The following is a 16,912-nucleotide window of genomic DNA, read 5'->3' as shown; positions in this document are numbered from 1 at the left end:
AATAGCGATTAGATGTGATTGAACTGAACAGCTGTTTAGAATTGGAATGGATACTGGTCTGCAGTTCTGGTAATCACATTCTGCCCTTCTCAATTCAATCCAGGGTTTATTGTTCTACACTTCCTGTGCTGAGTTATCGGCGAGTGCTGTTGTACACTGTTCAGTAGTAATGATGTTCCTCCCCAGAGCTGGCGGCAGCAGTTGCTCGGCAGAACACTTTGACGTTTGGAAAGCGTGCGCAGTGCTTGGGGATGGAAGGTGCTACACTGCAGAAATGGGCAGGATCAAGCCTGATCCGCAACTGATTTAAATCAGAATAGTTTTAGCAAGGTCAGCGGAGCTATGCCAATTTATACCAGCTGGCCAGTTTGTCTTATTCTTTTGCAAAGGAGCTTTCCATTACCTCTTCCCCTCAGCCGGCTAGAAAACTTTTTTTCCCCCCACAGCTGAACCTGAAAACAGTGCATGAAGAATGATCAGGGTATAATCTCCTGTGGTCGTCGCTGGAAGGTTTTAAATGCTCTTTTAACAAAAAGAAAAGAAAGTAAAAAAAATCACCCAAAAACCAAGAACAAAGAAGCAATAAGGCCGGGAACCTGGAGCCGGGAGAGAAAAAAGCAATTTTCTCTTTAAAGCTCTTTCTGATTCTAAACTGATCCATCAGGCAGGAAATAAAAAAAATATAAACAATTGTGGGAAACTTCACTAAAAAAAGAGAAGAAATGCAATAAAGCATAGTATATCGTGGCCATATCTGCCTTCATCTCCTGTAAAACAATGTTTGTTCCGGTTAAGGAATGAAGATCTCCCACTATTTATCACAGTGTTTGCTACATAATATATATAAATAAAATAGATTCTGCCCTGGATGCATTTCAGCAGGACTGAGAGCAAAACGAGCCAGGATCCTGGAGCCCTGCATCTGGATGCACAGGAGAGGGAATGGTGGGGGGACAGGCCGAGGAGGGATGGTCAGTGCTACAAGGTGCTTGTCAGGGGGTGAAGTCGATTGAGCTTGCTCCACACCTGCCAATGAGCAGAAGGGGGATCTGGGGAGAGCAGGCCCTGCACTGGCCAATGAGGAGAGGGGAGCTGGGTGGGTGGGGAGAGTTCTCTGCGCACCAGCCAGTGAGGAGGGGACACGGGGGGGATGCTGCTTACCCAAGCCAGGCAGGGAAAGAAGGTGGAGCCGCTGTTCTGCTTTGAGCTCAGGGAGGGAGCTGTGTTTCCTCCTTGGACTTGTTGAGCATCTCCAGCTTCCAGTTAGGTGACTGGGAATTGAGGGTGCGTGGCAGCTTGCAGGCTCAGGCCCAGTATAAGGGATAGAGGGGGGGAGAGAGAGTGAAGGAAGAACAAGACATCAATGGGCAGGGGGCAGAAGAGAGGAATGTGTAAAAGAAAGTGGGGAGAGAACTGGATGAGGGGGAAGAGAAGGGGGGAAGTTCTGAGTGCCTGCACCACGGCCTCCATCCCTCCCAGCACTGCTCACCCCATGTCCAACTCATTGGCAATATCTCATGGTCTGAGAGCCCCACTAAGCAGCCTGGGCGAGCACAGGGGCAGCTTTCCCCAAAAAGAGCCTTGGAAGTGGGGGCCCTGGCACCTCCCCTCCCTCTGGAGCTGGCGCACAGAGTGCAAGAGGCTGCCGGTGCCAAATTAGGAAGCTTAATTATTGAGAAAATGAAAATGAAATGGTTTGGTTCACTCAGGCTCTTTGTTAATTGCTGCTGCTTGCTTTCCCCAAGTGCAGACACCCGCGTGCTCCGAAACGTGGCATCCCCGGGAAAATAATTGGGGCCTTTTGTTCTGTAGCACGGTGCAACAAGCAGCAGCAGCCGCTGCTGAAGAGACATGCACAAAATGACTGCAGTCTGCCCCCTGTGAACAATATCGTGCAAAGATCAGCCATGCACTCCATGCAAAAAGCAGCCGTGCAAAGTGTAGCTCACGCTGCATCCCAAGCACGAGGAGCAGTTCCAGTTCTGCACCATACACTTGGCTTTGTAAAGCACAGCTGGGAAGCTGCTGAATTGGAACAAGGCGGTGACATTCACTCCCCGCCCTCCCGCCTCTGGCTGGGCTTAGGCCCAGGGTTTGTTCAGGAGCTTGTTCCCACTTAGCCAGCTTTGGAAAGGATTAGCCGTGATGCTCTCTCATCCCCTCTGGGCCTTGCAGCCCTCCACCAGCAGGGGAACAAGGGTCTGAGAGCAAGCTGGAGCAAATAGGAAAGGGACTCCTTGGAAGGAGAGGGAGCTGTCTGCCTAGGATTCTCCTCCAGCTGTCACAGCAGCAGCCACATGGCTTTGTTTAGTTAACAGCTCAGTTCTTCCTTCAAGGGGATGCATTGGGGGTGTGTGTCTCTGAACTGCTGGGCAAGGTGCGGATTAAGAAGCTGGGAGGAGCTCCATCTAGTTCGCAGGGGCCAGCTTCACGATGTGAAGAACAGGGTCCCTCTGGCCTGGAAGGAAGTTCTGGTGAACACAAGTCTTCACTGGTGGTTGATTTCAGCACTTAGGAGAGCTCCCAAAATCATCCACCACCAATCCGGATACAGCAAAACCCTTAAGCATGGGCTTAAGTGTTCACTGATTTCCGTGAGTCATGTCGCCGGCCTACAGTTAAGTAGGAGTTTACATTCTTTGCTGAACGCCAGGGGATGCTGATGAATTCCTGGGATGGCAGAGGCAAGTTTCCCTACTCTTCCAAACAGCTCCATGGGACCTGATAATCACCCGGCTGTCCCACCTTTATACACCCGCAACCCTACTGGAGATGAAAGCTGCAACTAGAGACCAGAGGGGGATGATTTTGGCAGAGTTGGGAGTATGGCAGCCCCAACCCTTTGGCCTGCCTACAGAACCCCACTGAAGCTCTTAGGGTAGCATGAGAATAAAGGAAGGCGAGACGGCTCCGTATTGCTGGTGTGATAGCTAACACTTTGGTTGACACACAAGAGATTGAAGCGGGGTCCTCTGAAGCTAAACAGGATTCTGTAATGAGAGCGGTGATAGACTCTCATCCTCTGTGGCTCAGTCACAGCAAAGGATACACAACCACTAGGTGATGCTCTCACTGTTAACGTCCTCTTTCTTAACATCCCATACCTATTTTCCTTTATGTTTCAGTACATCTGGGCTCTTTACATTTCTTTCACCCTATGTATTATCCTGTCATCTTCAGTCTGCTTTTCCCAGTCACTCACAATCATTCCTTGTTGTTAATGATCCTGCCTAGCTTTGGGGGGTTTTAATTGTTAATAAAAACATTGAACACATACTGAGCAGAGGAATAATACGTGTGTTAAACATACTCTTCTCCCCAAGTCTTTGTGTGGAAATTAATTACTCTCCAGGAACCTCGACCTTGCTGCGCAGCTTTGACTGACAGCTGGAAGTTTTTTTATAACTAGATTTGTGTGTGAATACCGTGCTGGCTTGACAGCACTAGAGAGTGAAACCCATATTTAGCCACAGGGAATGCATGCTCACTGTCACACGGCTGGCAGTGCCCCACACGCTGACTACCCCTGGGCCTCAAAACGAAGGAGCATGCTAAAACAGGAGTGGGGATTGCTGTCTTCATGGCCCGGTCAGTCCTGCCGAGGCTGCCTGTTAATTGTGCTGATGTTTTCTGGGATGCGGACACCTGGCTATTGGGAACTGTGCTGAGGCCCACTAATCTCATTTCACCAGCTATCGGTTGTAGTCACTTTCAGCTCCTGTCCATGAAATGTCACTGGCCCAAATGAGATCGGTCCCATAGCCCATGCGTTAAGCCCTGCAGACTGCCGGAGTGCCAGAGATCTGACTGTGGGGAGTGGTGCTGTAGGAGATAAAACTCCTTCCCAGTGACCACTGCTGGCTCCTACTGTAGCCTCACCCAGCCCCAGGTGACAAGGGAGAGCGTTCAGTTGCTGCCTGCTAAACTGTGGTTCCATGTATTTGTCAGCAGGCCACAGCAAAGCCCGGTGCAATCTCTGCCCATCCTTGAGTCACAGCCAGGCCATAGCTGCATAGAGGGGTGAGACAGAAAACAGGAGCACGTGGGAAGGGGGATCAGAAAAGGATTAGACTCTGTAACTGAAGGGCTCACCTCTCTGGAAGTGATCACAGATCCGTGCCTCGGTTTCCCCAGTGCTTCCACCTACTCAGAGTCCACAGTGGTGCTTGGGATCCTCCGGTTGACAGCCCACCCCTTCCAGGGGGAAAACAAGGGGCCAGCAAAACACACACCAGTAGTGTCACTGAGGCAGGGTGCGCCCTCCCTGGGCTAGACAGCATTTGCCTCCTTTAAGCTCTGTAGCTTCTCTTAGTGCCCTTCCCAGGTTCCCCTACTCCACTCAGCAAGTCATTGGCCCACTGGCACAGGACCAGAGGGGTGGGGTTCCTCCCACTCTAGTCAGACGTCCTTGGAGCCTAAATAAAGGCAGGTGTCCATCACAGACCTCCTCCCTGCGCTGCCCAGGAGTCTTCCTTCCGTCATCACCCATCCTCCAGGCAGCTCTGTATTCCAACCCTAGGCTCTCCTGAGGCTTGGCTCCACCAAACCTTGTGGGCTTCTACCAGCCACTGGGGAAAACCCCACATTTCCCCTCCACCTCAGCTCACTGCAGCCTGAGCCACTGGCTCGGCTTATATCTGGGCCCAGCACAGTCACATGACTCAACCTCCTCTGCAGCAAAGGATCAGATCCCCAGCTACACCTGGGCTTGCACTTGCTCTTAAAGGGCCCAGCACGCTCTGGTCCAGGCACTAAGATGAACAAGGGAGTCATCTGCAGGGCCACAAGTGAGGGTAGAAATGACAAGGACTTTCAATCCTCATGCTTCAGGGCATAGGATGATCACCAGCCAGGGTAAGGGAGAGATTAGGGCTAAGGTTGGTTTGGGTACTACCAGAAACAGGGCACTGAACTAGATGGACCATTGGTTAGTTCTGGTTTGATCCTGTAAACCAGTGGTGGGCAACCTGTGGCCCGTGGGCCGCATGCGACCCATCAGGGTAATCTGATTGTGGGCCGCGAGACATTTTGCTGATGTTGACCGTCTGAAGGCACGGCCCCCTGCAGCTCTCAGCGGCCGCGGTTCGCCGTTCCTGGCCAATGGGAGCTGTGGGAAGCAGCAGCCAGCACATCCCAGCGGCCCGCAGGTTGTCCATCACTGCTCTAACCTTCGGGTCAGGGTGAGATTTTGGCACAGAATTTCACATGCCTTGCTGTCATTTTGCACATTTTTCATCCAATTAATTCTGACAATTTTCCATTTTCACCATGATACCCTTTGTGGTGGAGCCAGTTAAAGTTAGGGGCGGTCAATCCTCATGCTTCAGGGCATCAGCCAATTGCTGCTGGAGTCAGGAAGGAATCTTTTCCTCATCTCAATGAACAGCACTGTGCAACTGAGCTCCAATTGAGAGCAGCAACATGCTTAACATTAAGCACATGGCTAGTCCCACTGACTTCCATGGGACCACTAATGCTTAAGTACTTTTATGGATCAGGGTCTTGGCTGGGCATGCCAGTGAGGGGTGGTCCCAAAGCATCAGGCGTTAGTCATTACTGGAGACAAGCTTTCAGATTTGATGCACCAATAAACCATACACACCCCTCAGTGTTTGCATAGGGCAGAACATTTGTAACCAGAGAAACCTGGTTTGTTTGCATTTTCTGTTCATCCCTCCTTTGCCCAAGCAAAGATTCCTGGGCTTACCTATCCCCTAGGAAGCCGTCCCAGGACTTGCTCTCAGACTGGCTGGGTGGATGAAGGTGGTGACTGGCTGGTGCTCTGTAAAGGGGTTAATCCAGCTAATGGCTCCTACTGCCTGGGCCCCACTGATGCAATTACAGGAGTGGGCACTGCTGTGGGGGAAGACGAGGGAACAACGCTGGGGGAGGAGGCCACTGCTGCAATGAAATTAGAACAGCATATAATGGATTGCTTTACTAAGGCCTCCTTTCCACACCCCGTCTGTCGCTCTCGTGTGTGCCAGCCGTTCCACTGCCCCATCCCCACAGGCTGCCCTTGGTGTGCCAGCTAGCCAAACCCCACCTCCAAGGGGCCCAGAGGAAAGGCCCCCCCCCCCGGCTGGGATCAAAGGTGTTGAGAAGGGATGGGACAGGAATCTTATTGAGTTGTGTGTGGGTCAGCTGGGGGTGAGGGATGAGGAAAGAGTTACAGGGAGCAAATAAAGGAAGAGAGATGGGCCTGGATGGGGGAAAGATTGCTGTAGCCCCAGGTAAAGGATCCCACAGCCAGGACTAAATACTGAGCCCTGTGCGAAGGGGAGAGGATGGGGCACGCTGAAAACTGCGAAGTTCCAAACCAGATCCGGGTTCAGATTCTCAGCCTCCGCCAGAGTTAGGGGGAGTTGGGGTGATGGCTCAGGCCTGTCTGTGCTCAGCACCCTCCAGCTTCAAGGAAGGGACAGCAGAGAGGTTTGATTTGGGTTGTAAAATCCCTCTGGCTGGGGCCAGTGCTGATTTCTGGGTCCGTGCCTTTAGTCTGTGGGTCCTTCTCTTGCCTGGACCAGGGCAAAGTCTAGGAGAGCAGGGCTGGGCACTCAGCCTCAGAATGCACGCTCCCCAGTGGCTGTGTATAACGACTACTGGGTGGCATGGTCCAAGGATGCTATGTCTAGAGTCTTGTGAGCAGCTGGGCGTCTTGACTCAGACTGGAACGGGCAGCCCTGAGATCCCACAGGGAACCCTGGCTCCTGCTGCGGGAGGGACGTTTACTGCCACAGCTAGGAGCTGAACCAAGATCTTGTTCTGGTCCACAGGCCTGTGTGGGACCTGCCCCTGGTCATGGCTGAGATGCAGTCCAGGAGCCATAGACGCCTCCAGGCAGCTGAAGGGAAAGCCCCCTTCTCTGTGTGTTAGGCTCTTCTCAGGAGTTAGGGCGTGGGGTGGGGAATACTAGCTGTGCAGGCCAAGAGCTTGTCCTCTGCCTCCTGCCGTGGCTGATTTCCCCTGCTTGCCTCCATCTGACCAGTACTTCTGGGACACACAATGCCATAGCGTCTGTCTCCATGATCATAACACCCAGGCCGTTTCCCCTACAAGCTGGGGAAGCTGCCAGCAGGTTGGATGGGACTCTGTGTGGGGGAGTGCGGTGAGTGCTGAGTGACATCCCGTGTCAGCAGGGCTCCTTCCATTAAGGAAGAGCCAGAGGGGAAAGGGACTTTGTAACACCTGGGCTGAGGCGGGGAATAGCCAACGCTCCATCAGAACCAAAGGGAGATACTCCTCATTTCCAGGCAGCTCAGACCTCTGGATCACCAACGGCTCGAGCCAGAACCCGGGTGCCTAAGAAGCTGTCCCAGGCCCAGGCCCATTTGCAGAACTGCCCCCATAACCAATACCACCCAGCTCAGCGCCACCAGCACTGTTCCACACGCAGTAGTACGCACACTGCCATGCTAGAACCAGCTCCACTTACAGAACTCTCACAGGCCTGGCCTTATGAATGTATTTATTATTATTCTGGGTATCGAAGTAGCACCTCGGAGGCCCAGTCAGAGCTGCCACTGACCAAGCACGGAGAACAACCCAGCCCTGGAATCATTTACAAGCCATCTCAGACCCAGTATTGCTGGCAGCACCATCCCAGACCCGTATCACTTACAGTACCATGGTAGGATGCTTAAACACCAGTCCCAGGTCCAGAGCGGCCGTGTTGCCAACCAGAGCCATCCCAGCCCTAGTGCTAATGACATTTTCAGCCCAGATGCACAGCCCCTCCTTTCAGACCTCCTGAGATCTGGGCCCTTCTCTGAGCCACCGGGTGAGAATAATGAACCTTGCAGCAGGGGAGTACAGAGAGAAAGAAGGGAAGAAATAGAATGAATGAGGGAGAAATGAGAGAATGACTGCGGTTCCGGTTAATTAATAAAGGGAATGCAGAAGGCAAGGTGAAGAGACAATGGTAATTTTATGCCCTGCCAGTCAGGCCCATTCATCCTGGGAGCAGCTCCACTTTCTCTCTGTACTGTTTCTTTTCTTTGGAAATGGAGCTGTGAAAGAGAAAAAAAACTGATTAAAATCAGCACCCAAACTGACAAGGAAAAAACCATTTTAATCTCTGCAGCCTCAGATTTATCTTTTTCCAAATAAATGAAACAAGAAAGCATTTAAAATATTAGCCAGTAACACAGGGCAGAACCTGGGATCATCTTAACTTTGATGCCAATCCCATCATCTGACAGCCTCAACCACAGCCAAATTCTATCTATTTATCTATCCCCATTCACACCCATCCATCTATCTATCCACCTATCAATCTACCTCTACGCGTATTGTCTCTCTCCCCATACATTCTCTCTATCACAAGGCATACTATTTTCCTATCTGTCTGTCCATCTATCCATCCGCCTATTTCCCTACAGTTCCAAAGGGTCTGTCACTGTTTTATCATCCCTACCTTGGATTAATGGTAAACACAATGCTAATATTGTCTCCCAACTCAAAGTTTATTGCTAGCGCTAACCTCAGCGCTAACCTTAGTATTACATATTAATTAAACCTGAACTATATCATCAACACGAAAACCTAATTTTACCCCTAGCTAGAGTCTTACCTTCAATCCTAATCCTAATCCTAACCCGCTGCCACTCCTGCTCCGTCTCTGTCTCACCCTGTTCTACCCCTGACCAACATAAGCAAGCCTTCTTAATTGGCCTGCTGGTTCTTGATTGGTCATTATTTCCTCCTGTCCCTTCTAGATCTCTGGAGGACTGTCTTGTTGGTCGCCAGGTCTGAGTGGGTTTTCCTTGGGCCAAAAGTGTCATGGTGCTGATGCCTCCAGCAGGGGGCAGAGAAGGCCTGATAGACCCCATCATGCCCCCACACTAATCTTACCCCCTATCCTTAATGCTTAACCATAACTCTTCTATGTGGACTCATAATGCTTATCCCTAACCCTAGTTGTAGCCCTGTTGGAGAATATTACCCCCTTTCTTATCAGAATCAAAAGCACAGCGTTTGGATGCCGGCACACTAGTCTCTCAGCATGTGAGAGGCCCAAGGAAAGAGAGAGAAGTGTTTTAGAGTACTATTTTGGGCATTAAATCCCGGTCTAGAATTGAGAAGAGGAAAGTCATCCATTGAATACATCTGGGGTGGGGTGTGGGGGGGGAAGTTTCCAAGTTAAATCCTGAGCGAAGCTAATGCATGGATTTTATATGGCAAGCAATGTGAGTTCATTCTGAAAAGGTCAGTTTCCTCTGAAAGGCGGCAGAATGGGAACATAACTGAACAGTTCAAGTGTAACATTTCTATTGTAAAATGATTGGAAGGGGATTAGGCTGTTTAGCAACAGTCCTCTGGGCAGATGGACACATTTTCCAATCAATCCCATTTGCTTACAGATCATTCCTTGCAGCCGAGTAGGTAACTGCAGGCCAGATTCTCAGCCCATGCAAATCGGTGTAACCCCATCGACAGAGGATGTTGTGAAGGCCAAGACCATAACAGTGTTCAAAAAAGAACTAGATAAGTTCATGGAGGAGAGGTCCATCAATGACTATTAGCCAGGATGGGCAGGGATGGTGTCCCTAGCCTCTGTTTGCTAGAAGCTGGGAATGGGCGACAGGGGATGGATCACTTGATGATTACCTGTTCTGTTCATTCCCTCTGGGGCCCCTGGCACTGGCCACTGTCGGTAGACAGGATACTGGGCTAGATGGACCTTTGGTCTGACCCAGTAGGGTCATTCTTATGTTCTTATGTTTGACGGAGAGACTCGGATCCACATCCGCTGATGGTCTGGCCTGTCTGTGCAAATGCTTCAGGGCAGGAGCTGACCTCTAACAAATGGGGTCAGGAAGAAACTTCCCTGGGGGTCAGGTTATCTCATAATTGCCGGGCTTCTTACACATCCCCTTGAGACAGCTGGTGCTGGCCTCTCTTGGCTGGAGACAGGCTACTAGCGGGAGGCCTGGTTTAATGCAGTATGGCTGTTTCTATGCTGTTAGAAGAGCTGTTAGACGCAGCTTTTTTAGCAGTGAAGACAAGGCCTACAGTTAGTCTGTCAGCTCAGGGTCACCAATGCATGAGCTATCCTGAGGCAAAAAACACAGCAGAAACAAGGCACTGTAGTTATATCATGAGGTTGTGATGGGGTCCCCGGGGTGCAGCCTGGGACTATGCTACCGCTGTGCCCCCTTACCTCTTCAGCCTGGGCTGTCTCTCACAATGCCTTGCTAGTGACTAGCAGCAAACCCCTCCAGGTGTTGTGATCACTCAGCACAACTGTATGTGGAGCCCCACAGCTAGCTAGATTGCACGAATGCTCCCAGAGCCACTCATGAATCACACAGAGAAAGGCACTAGCCAAATCCCCCCAGCTCCCAGCACTGTACCTCAGGTATATACTGTCTTGCACTGCTCAAGACGAGCAGTGCAAGTTTATTAATTGGTTCATCACTTCATCAATGGAAAGTGGATGTACACCAGCCTTTGTAAACCTGAGCAGATTTACCACATACTTCAGGCAAACTCACTGGTAAAGATAAACAGTTAAACAAATGTATTGACTACAAAGGATAGATTTTAAGTGACTATAAGTGATAGGCAAAAAGTTAGAGTTAGTTACCAAAAGAAAAGAAAATATAAACACACAGTTTAAACTCTCAATCCTATTAGACTGGGCAACATCTAGATTAAGCAGTTTCTCTCACCCCACTGGATATTGCAGTTCATAGTATACAGGTTTCACGCGTGAAACCTGGGCCATTCCCCTCTGTTGGAGTCTTCAGTCTTCTGCTGAGTGCCTTTGTTGCTTGCAGCATAGATGGGGCCAGGAGAAAGGCCGTGCATGAGGCCCCTTTGTTCTGTTTTATACCCTCAGTCCATGTGCTTGGAGAACATAGTCCAGGCATATCTGGTGGACATTGCTGAGTCCCCAGGCAACGTTGAGCAGTTCCCCTGATGTGGCCTTATGCAGGTGAGTCATTGCATTGTAACTCCCTTGCTGGACAATGGCTGTTGATGTCTCTTCAGCATCCACCCGGGTATTGGTTACCTCCCTTGTCATTGTCTCTGGAGAGCTGGTACCAGGGCACCTCCCAGATCCACAGCATATTTTAGTGACAACCATACAACACATTCTCCTAACTCCATATGCATTAATGATATACATATTTAGAGAGAAAAATGACTTTCATTATAACCTTTCCCCTGATATTTTATATGCAATATCACAATTATAGATAAATGAGGAATGTGGGGGTTACTGGATGCTCCCCCAAGGTACAGAATGTCACAGAGGTAAACTAGGTGCAGGTATATGCTCACCTGCTCTAGCTACCTCACAGTAAAACTAGAGTGCCTGTCCTTCACTGGGTTTTCCCTCAGGATAGCTCACCTGTATGGGTGGCCCTGAGGCAAAAACCACACCCCTATTTCAGCAGTGAAGGCAAGGCCCAAGCTGCGGACTTTCCAGCTGTGCTTCAGCTGGTTGTGTTACCAGGGAGGGTTTTGTGCAATATGCATCCCTGAAGGACCACAGAGTTAATAAAGTCCGGTGCTGAGGTAATGCAGACTCCAGGGGCCTCCACATTCAGCTGGTCCCTGCTTTGCAGGCAGTGGCAGCCAAAGGTCAGGCCGTGGCTAAGTCCGGGGCACACTCCTGTTTTCTCACCTCCCTATGCTGGGTCCCCTGCTCCAGCAGCTGAGATACAATTACACGCAATTATTGAACTGTTGCGCCCAGCTTAGGGAACTTCAAGGAAACAGGAGGATGCAGCCGGGAAGGCAAAGCACTGGTGGTTTATGAAATTAGAAAGCTCAAAGGCAGCGAGTCCTCATGCCAGAGAGGAGCTGGGAGAAGGGAGACGTCTCAGCAATGCTTTATGGGCAGGTTCGGCGAGGAGATTGGAGTTGAAAGTGCCGCGGCGCCTGATTTGATATCTCCTCCCCGCACCTTGGCTGCAATTTCCGCCTGTAGGGTTTCGTCAGGCGTCTTTGGTGGTATTACTGTACGCTCAGTGGTTCCTGTCTGCAGAGAGCTGAGCAGGATTAGGCAAAACGCACAGCTGGAGAAAGCAGTTCAAGTGCCCCTACCGCAGACTCATGAACATAGCTGGAGGGGGAAGCCAGAGTCCCTCTACTGCAGACTCACGGCCACTGCTGGAAGGGGTGGAGCTCCTAGCACAGACTTACTAGACTCTCGGACTGGTGGACAATGCCTGGGGGAGCGAGCCATACCCCCAGAATCCAGCTGTGCTCATCAGCACTTTGTAAAAGCCTGGCACCCAGATGTTCATCTGGGCACCACAGCCAGCCACCAGCCTCCAGCTCAGGCAGCGGCGACTTCTGGCCTGCAAGAATCCCGATCTGATCAGCTGCCCTTCCTTGGATATCTTCATCTTCTTTCCCTGACCTTGGGGACATGTAAAGCTGGCTTCTTTTTCTAAATCTGGAGCCAGGCTAGCCACTGGGCCACGCATGCCCTGTATTCTTTTCCCAGCTGCTAGGCTAACCAGAATGGAGGACCTGAAAAGGCACAGCAGTGGGTGTCCTAGGTGAACGGGCCTGGAATAGTTAACAGAGTTTTCTACTAGGGAACCATTCAGAGTAGACTGCACTAGTTCCCTTCCCCATCTGGGCTCCTGCAGTGACTCTTGCATTGAGCTGCCCATAAAGGCACTGAGGTTAAGCACCCAAGTGATTTAGAAGCCTCTGAAGGGCTGAATTGTAGGCGCCCAAGTCACGTGGGTACATTTGAAAACATGACCCCAGCTGAGTGCATGGAAATCCCCATCCCCGGGTGCAGCAGGAGAGGAGCTGCTGGAAGCAGATGGGGATTAGAGCAGACGTGAACGTGCAAGAGGAACCGGGAAGATCGCTTAAGTGAGTGAGTCGAATCAATTAAAGAGGCAAAGATTGTTTCCTCTCAGACACTTCAGAGCTCAGCGACATGCATAATGACGCTTCCCCATTTGTCAGAGAGAAAGTTTCCTGTGCCAGAATACGGTGTTATTAAAAAACAAAAACAAGGGGTCTGTGAATTTAAGATTCATGACCTGGACAGACAGTACTGGCCCATGATAGCCATGCAGCCTGCATACTTTCCCTCCCAGCTCAGTCCTGACCTGCCACATCCCCTGCTATCCCGGTCTTGGCCCCCATACAGCTGTGCTGACTAAGGGCACACCGCCATGCCAGGCCTGTGCCCTGGAACCTGTCTGCCAGGGTACCTTGAACTGAGAAGACACTATTGATCTGACTGACCAGTGCAGTGCTTTAGTAATGCAGTTGCGAGGGATCCAACCCTTTATTCAGTACCCACCAGACCCGTGCCAGCTCTGATCCCAGGTAACTAGCCATGAGCATGGTGCATGGGTCTTTGACTCGAGGAGCTCCCGTCTCTCAGCATGCAGCTCTCCAGACCCCATGAAACCCACGTCCCATGTGATGTGAATTCAGCACAAAAGGGCTTGGTGTCTTTTCTCAGCTCTTGCTCCCTTCCCGGCTCCCCCAGGCAGACGCCATGCAGAGGCATCAGTAGCATGTTGAGTCGTAGTAAGAGCTTTATGCAGAAGATGACCCGGGAAATCCTGGATCGTGAGCCTCCAGGAAAGGCACAGTCAGAAAGAACGCTTCCCTGGTTTGCAGCAGCCGTTGGGGAATGTCGCACATCTGCACTAGCCAACAGATGTTTTCCGAGCCTGTTTTCTCTAAATACATTTCCCCCTCCCTTCACATTCTGTCTCCCTCGATTCATGTTACACACACAGAGCACAGCCGTATGCCGGCCCGTGCCAGCGCACACCACATCCGCTCTGCCCTTTACTCCGCTCTTGGGATGCACAGTACATGGTGGCTCTGGGAGAGGTTCTGAACACGCACTGCACGAGACATGGGGAGAGTGATTCATATCCCAGGGTGGCTCAGAGGGAGCCCCACCCTCTCTGCGTGCACCAGAGAGAGATGGGTGAGAGCGACAGAGACCGCTTGGGGCAGAGGGACTGAGACATCACCCTGCCAGCTAAGACTGAGGGACAAAGGCATCCCCGCCCCATCTTGGGGCAGAGATAGCTGCAGTCTAGGGAATACACCCTCCAAAAGCTGGAGCCCATTGGCACGGGTAGATCCTGACCCCCCCCTACTTCCCGTTCGGGATCCAGTATCTTCCCTGCATATGAAAGCCTCGCTTCACAGTCACGGGCCAGGAGAGAATTGGGAGCGGGATGCAGGGAGCATGGCTCAGTGGTGATCGGGGGAGTGCAGCAGGGCGGTACAGACCTTGTAATGCCAAGGCCGATCAGAGACACTTAGCAATACAATCACGCGTTGCTGGCAGCCGCAGAAAGGAAATTGGCACAGTAAAATATTTCCCTCCTCACTGCGTCCCATTTACATGTTTATAATGGAAGTTTTTAAGCCCCTAATGAGAAGGAAGCTCATTGTGGGGAGACGATGATTAAAGCAGCAACAGACGTGATCGCAGGCAATAACAAAGGGATGTTAATTACATCAAGGGAACCAGGAGGGCAGCGCAGCCTGCTTGGCTGCTGTTTGTGGCCCTATGGTTGTGGCCGACCTGCCTCCCTCCCCTTCTGGTGCTGGTGGGTTCACCCGCAGATTCCTAGCCTCAGCGAAAAACAGCTTGCAGACCAGCTGGGATGCAGCTAAGGGGAAGGGTGGTTTTTTTTATTTTTATATTATTCCTCCCAGCTGCAGCCCGCAAAAGCAGGAATGAGATAGTTTAGTGCACTGGCAAAGCTGGTCCCCTGCTTTGGGGCATTGACAAACTGTTCCCTGTCTGCTGGGTTAGATCTAGCCAGCACTGGGAAGGGCGCCGGAGAGGCAGAGAGAGGTGAAGTGCCCTGCAGACCGAGCCATCGTGGTCAAAATGCTTAGCCAGCTAGGAGAGGCAGATAAGGTGATGGGGCAAAGATTCAGGTGCTCAACTGGATGTGTTTCCACAGAAGGGAAGAGGCCTCTTCAGGGTTATTTGTTAGAGTTAGAGTTAGAGCCACCCTTGCCAGCAGCACAGGGTGAGGGAGGGTGTCTCCTCCTGTCAGTCAGGGCTCATGAAGTGCCCACCAGGTGCTTCCCAGACATGGACTGATGCAACCACTCTGCTGGAGTCAGACCTCCAGAGTCTGGGGAGAAGTGTCTGCAGAGAAGAAGTTGTACTGTCCTTCCCAGATGGAGGAGGGATGAGAAAGGAGTCCATCTGGGGTGCTGTGAAAGGAGGAGCTTTTGCATAGCAGGAGATGGCGGGGAACAAGAACAAAAGAAAGAATAAATAATAGAAAGAAAGAACAAAAGAAAGAGTAAATAATAGAAAGAAAGAACAAAAGAAAGAGTAAATAATAGAAAGACCAAGAGAAGGAAAGTAAAGAATAGAATGGTCACATAACTAATAGAAAACAAGAAAGAGTAAGTAATAGAAAGAATGGATGAAAGAAGGGGGAAATAATAACAGAAAGAAAGAAAGGGCATTAGCAATTGGAAAGCCTAATTTAAGCAGAATAACCCCGGCATTTTCTCTTTAAATAAATAAGGCAGCCAACCCCTAAGTGTTTGAGTTAGTCCCAGCCAAAGCTGCAGTATCAAACTTTAATCTATTCTTGATGGAGCAATTAAAGGGAGAGATATGGGCCCTGAAATGCAGCCCAAAGGAACTGACTGAATATTTAATACGATTGCAGGCTTTGAAAGTCCCAACAAACCAGCGGAATGGGGAAGCCGATGACAGCTTTGTCTTAATAAGGAGAAAGGGGGAAAAAGCCCATGTTCTGCAAAGAGAGAGAGGCTCATTAAAAAGGAAGGAAATGTTGCATTGGAAGCAATGTGGCACTAGGCTGTGGCTGAGTGCTGGCATTCCCAGGCCAGGAGCTCCCAGAGGGCAGGGGGTGCTGGAGGGTTGGTTGTGCGTTGGTGCTGCTCACGCCCAGGCTGCAGGGCTGGAGCCATTCTGGCTGGGGAAGATTAAGCCCAGATGGTGAGAATGTTACTCATCTGGAGTAACACCTTATTCCCTGAGGAGTCAATGGGACATCTTGCTGAGTACAGTGTGAACAAACAAGAGAGGGCCTTTAAGTAGTGCAGGTAAGTTTCCCTTCCACATATAGGCCAGTGGCAGCCCTGTGCAGCTATGTGGTGGAAAAATATTCCTTTGAGAAAGAGCTTGAATTCATAGATACCTGGGGTCTGATTCTCTGCCTGGCTCCTTGTGGAGTCAAGTACACCTGTGCGAAGGGGCGGCCAAAGTCAAAGCTTTTCCCAGCCAATGGCTCGTCGGGCTGATGTGGTTTAAGCGCGTTAGTTTCATAGCCAATGGTACAGCCAGCGTCACCTCCGACTGCCCTAACCCAATGAGTCAGGGACTCATTTTGCAGCTGGGCCTTTCAGCACAAGATCGGGAGAGATGCGACCCCATGCCCATCAGGAGTGTGGTCAAGCACACCGCACCTCCACAGAGGGGCAGCCAGGTGCTCCCAAATCAGAATGGTCTTCTCCTGTCTGCCTGATTTCCCCCCCTCCCCTGCCCTTTGCACCAGCGCAAATGGTGACACAAGGTGCAAGGCAAGGGCGAAGCAGGCCCATAGATATGAAGGCCAGAAGGGATCATTAGGATCCTCTAGTCTTTCTTCCTGCAGAGCGTAGGCTGGAGACCCTTCCCCAGTGATTCCTGCAGTGGAGGAAACAATTCTTCTCAATGACCCTGACCAGCATGGGACACAGATGGCTGTGTGAGGGACATGCTGTGGGCTATTTCCTAGGGGACCCGATTAATATTCACCAGGGTTTCTCCCTGTGAGCGGGCAATGGAATGCAGCCCAACCTGCAGCCATGGTGAGCTGGCTGTCCTGACACCACAGCCCTCGTCCCAGCTTAAAGTTCTGGAGCTGGGTGGGTGGATTTGTCTGTCTTTGAGGCCTCAAGTTTTGGGCAGCCTTGAGTG

The sequence above is a fragment of the Terrapene carolina genome, unplaced genomic scaffold (genome assembly GCF_002925995.2).
Source record: "Terrapene carolina triunguis isolate 2854851 unplaced genomic scaffold, T_m_triunguis-2.0 Scaffold374, whole genome shotgun sequence".
Lineage (NCBI taxonomy): Eukaryota > Metazoa > Chordata > Testudines > Emydidae > Terrapene > Terrapene triunguis.
Note: the sequence above shows the minus strand (reverse complement) of the source record.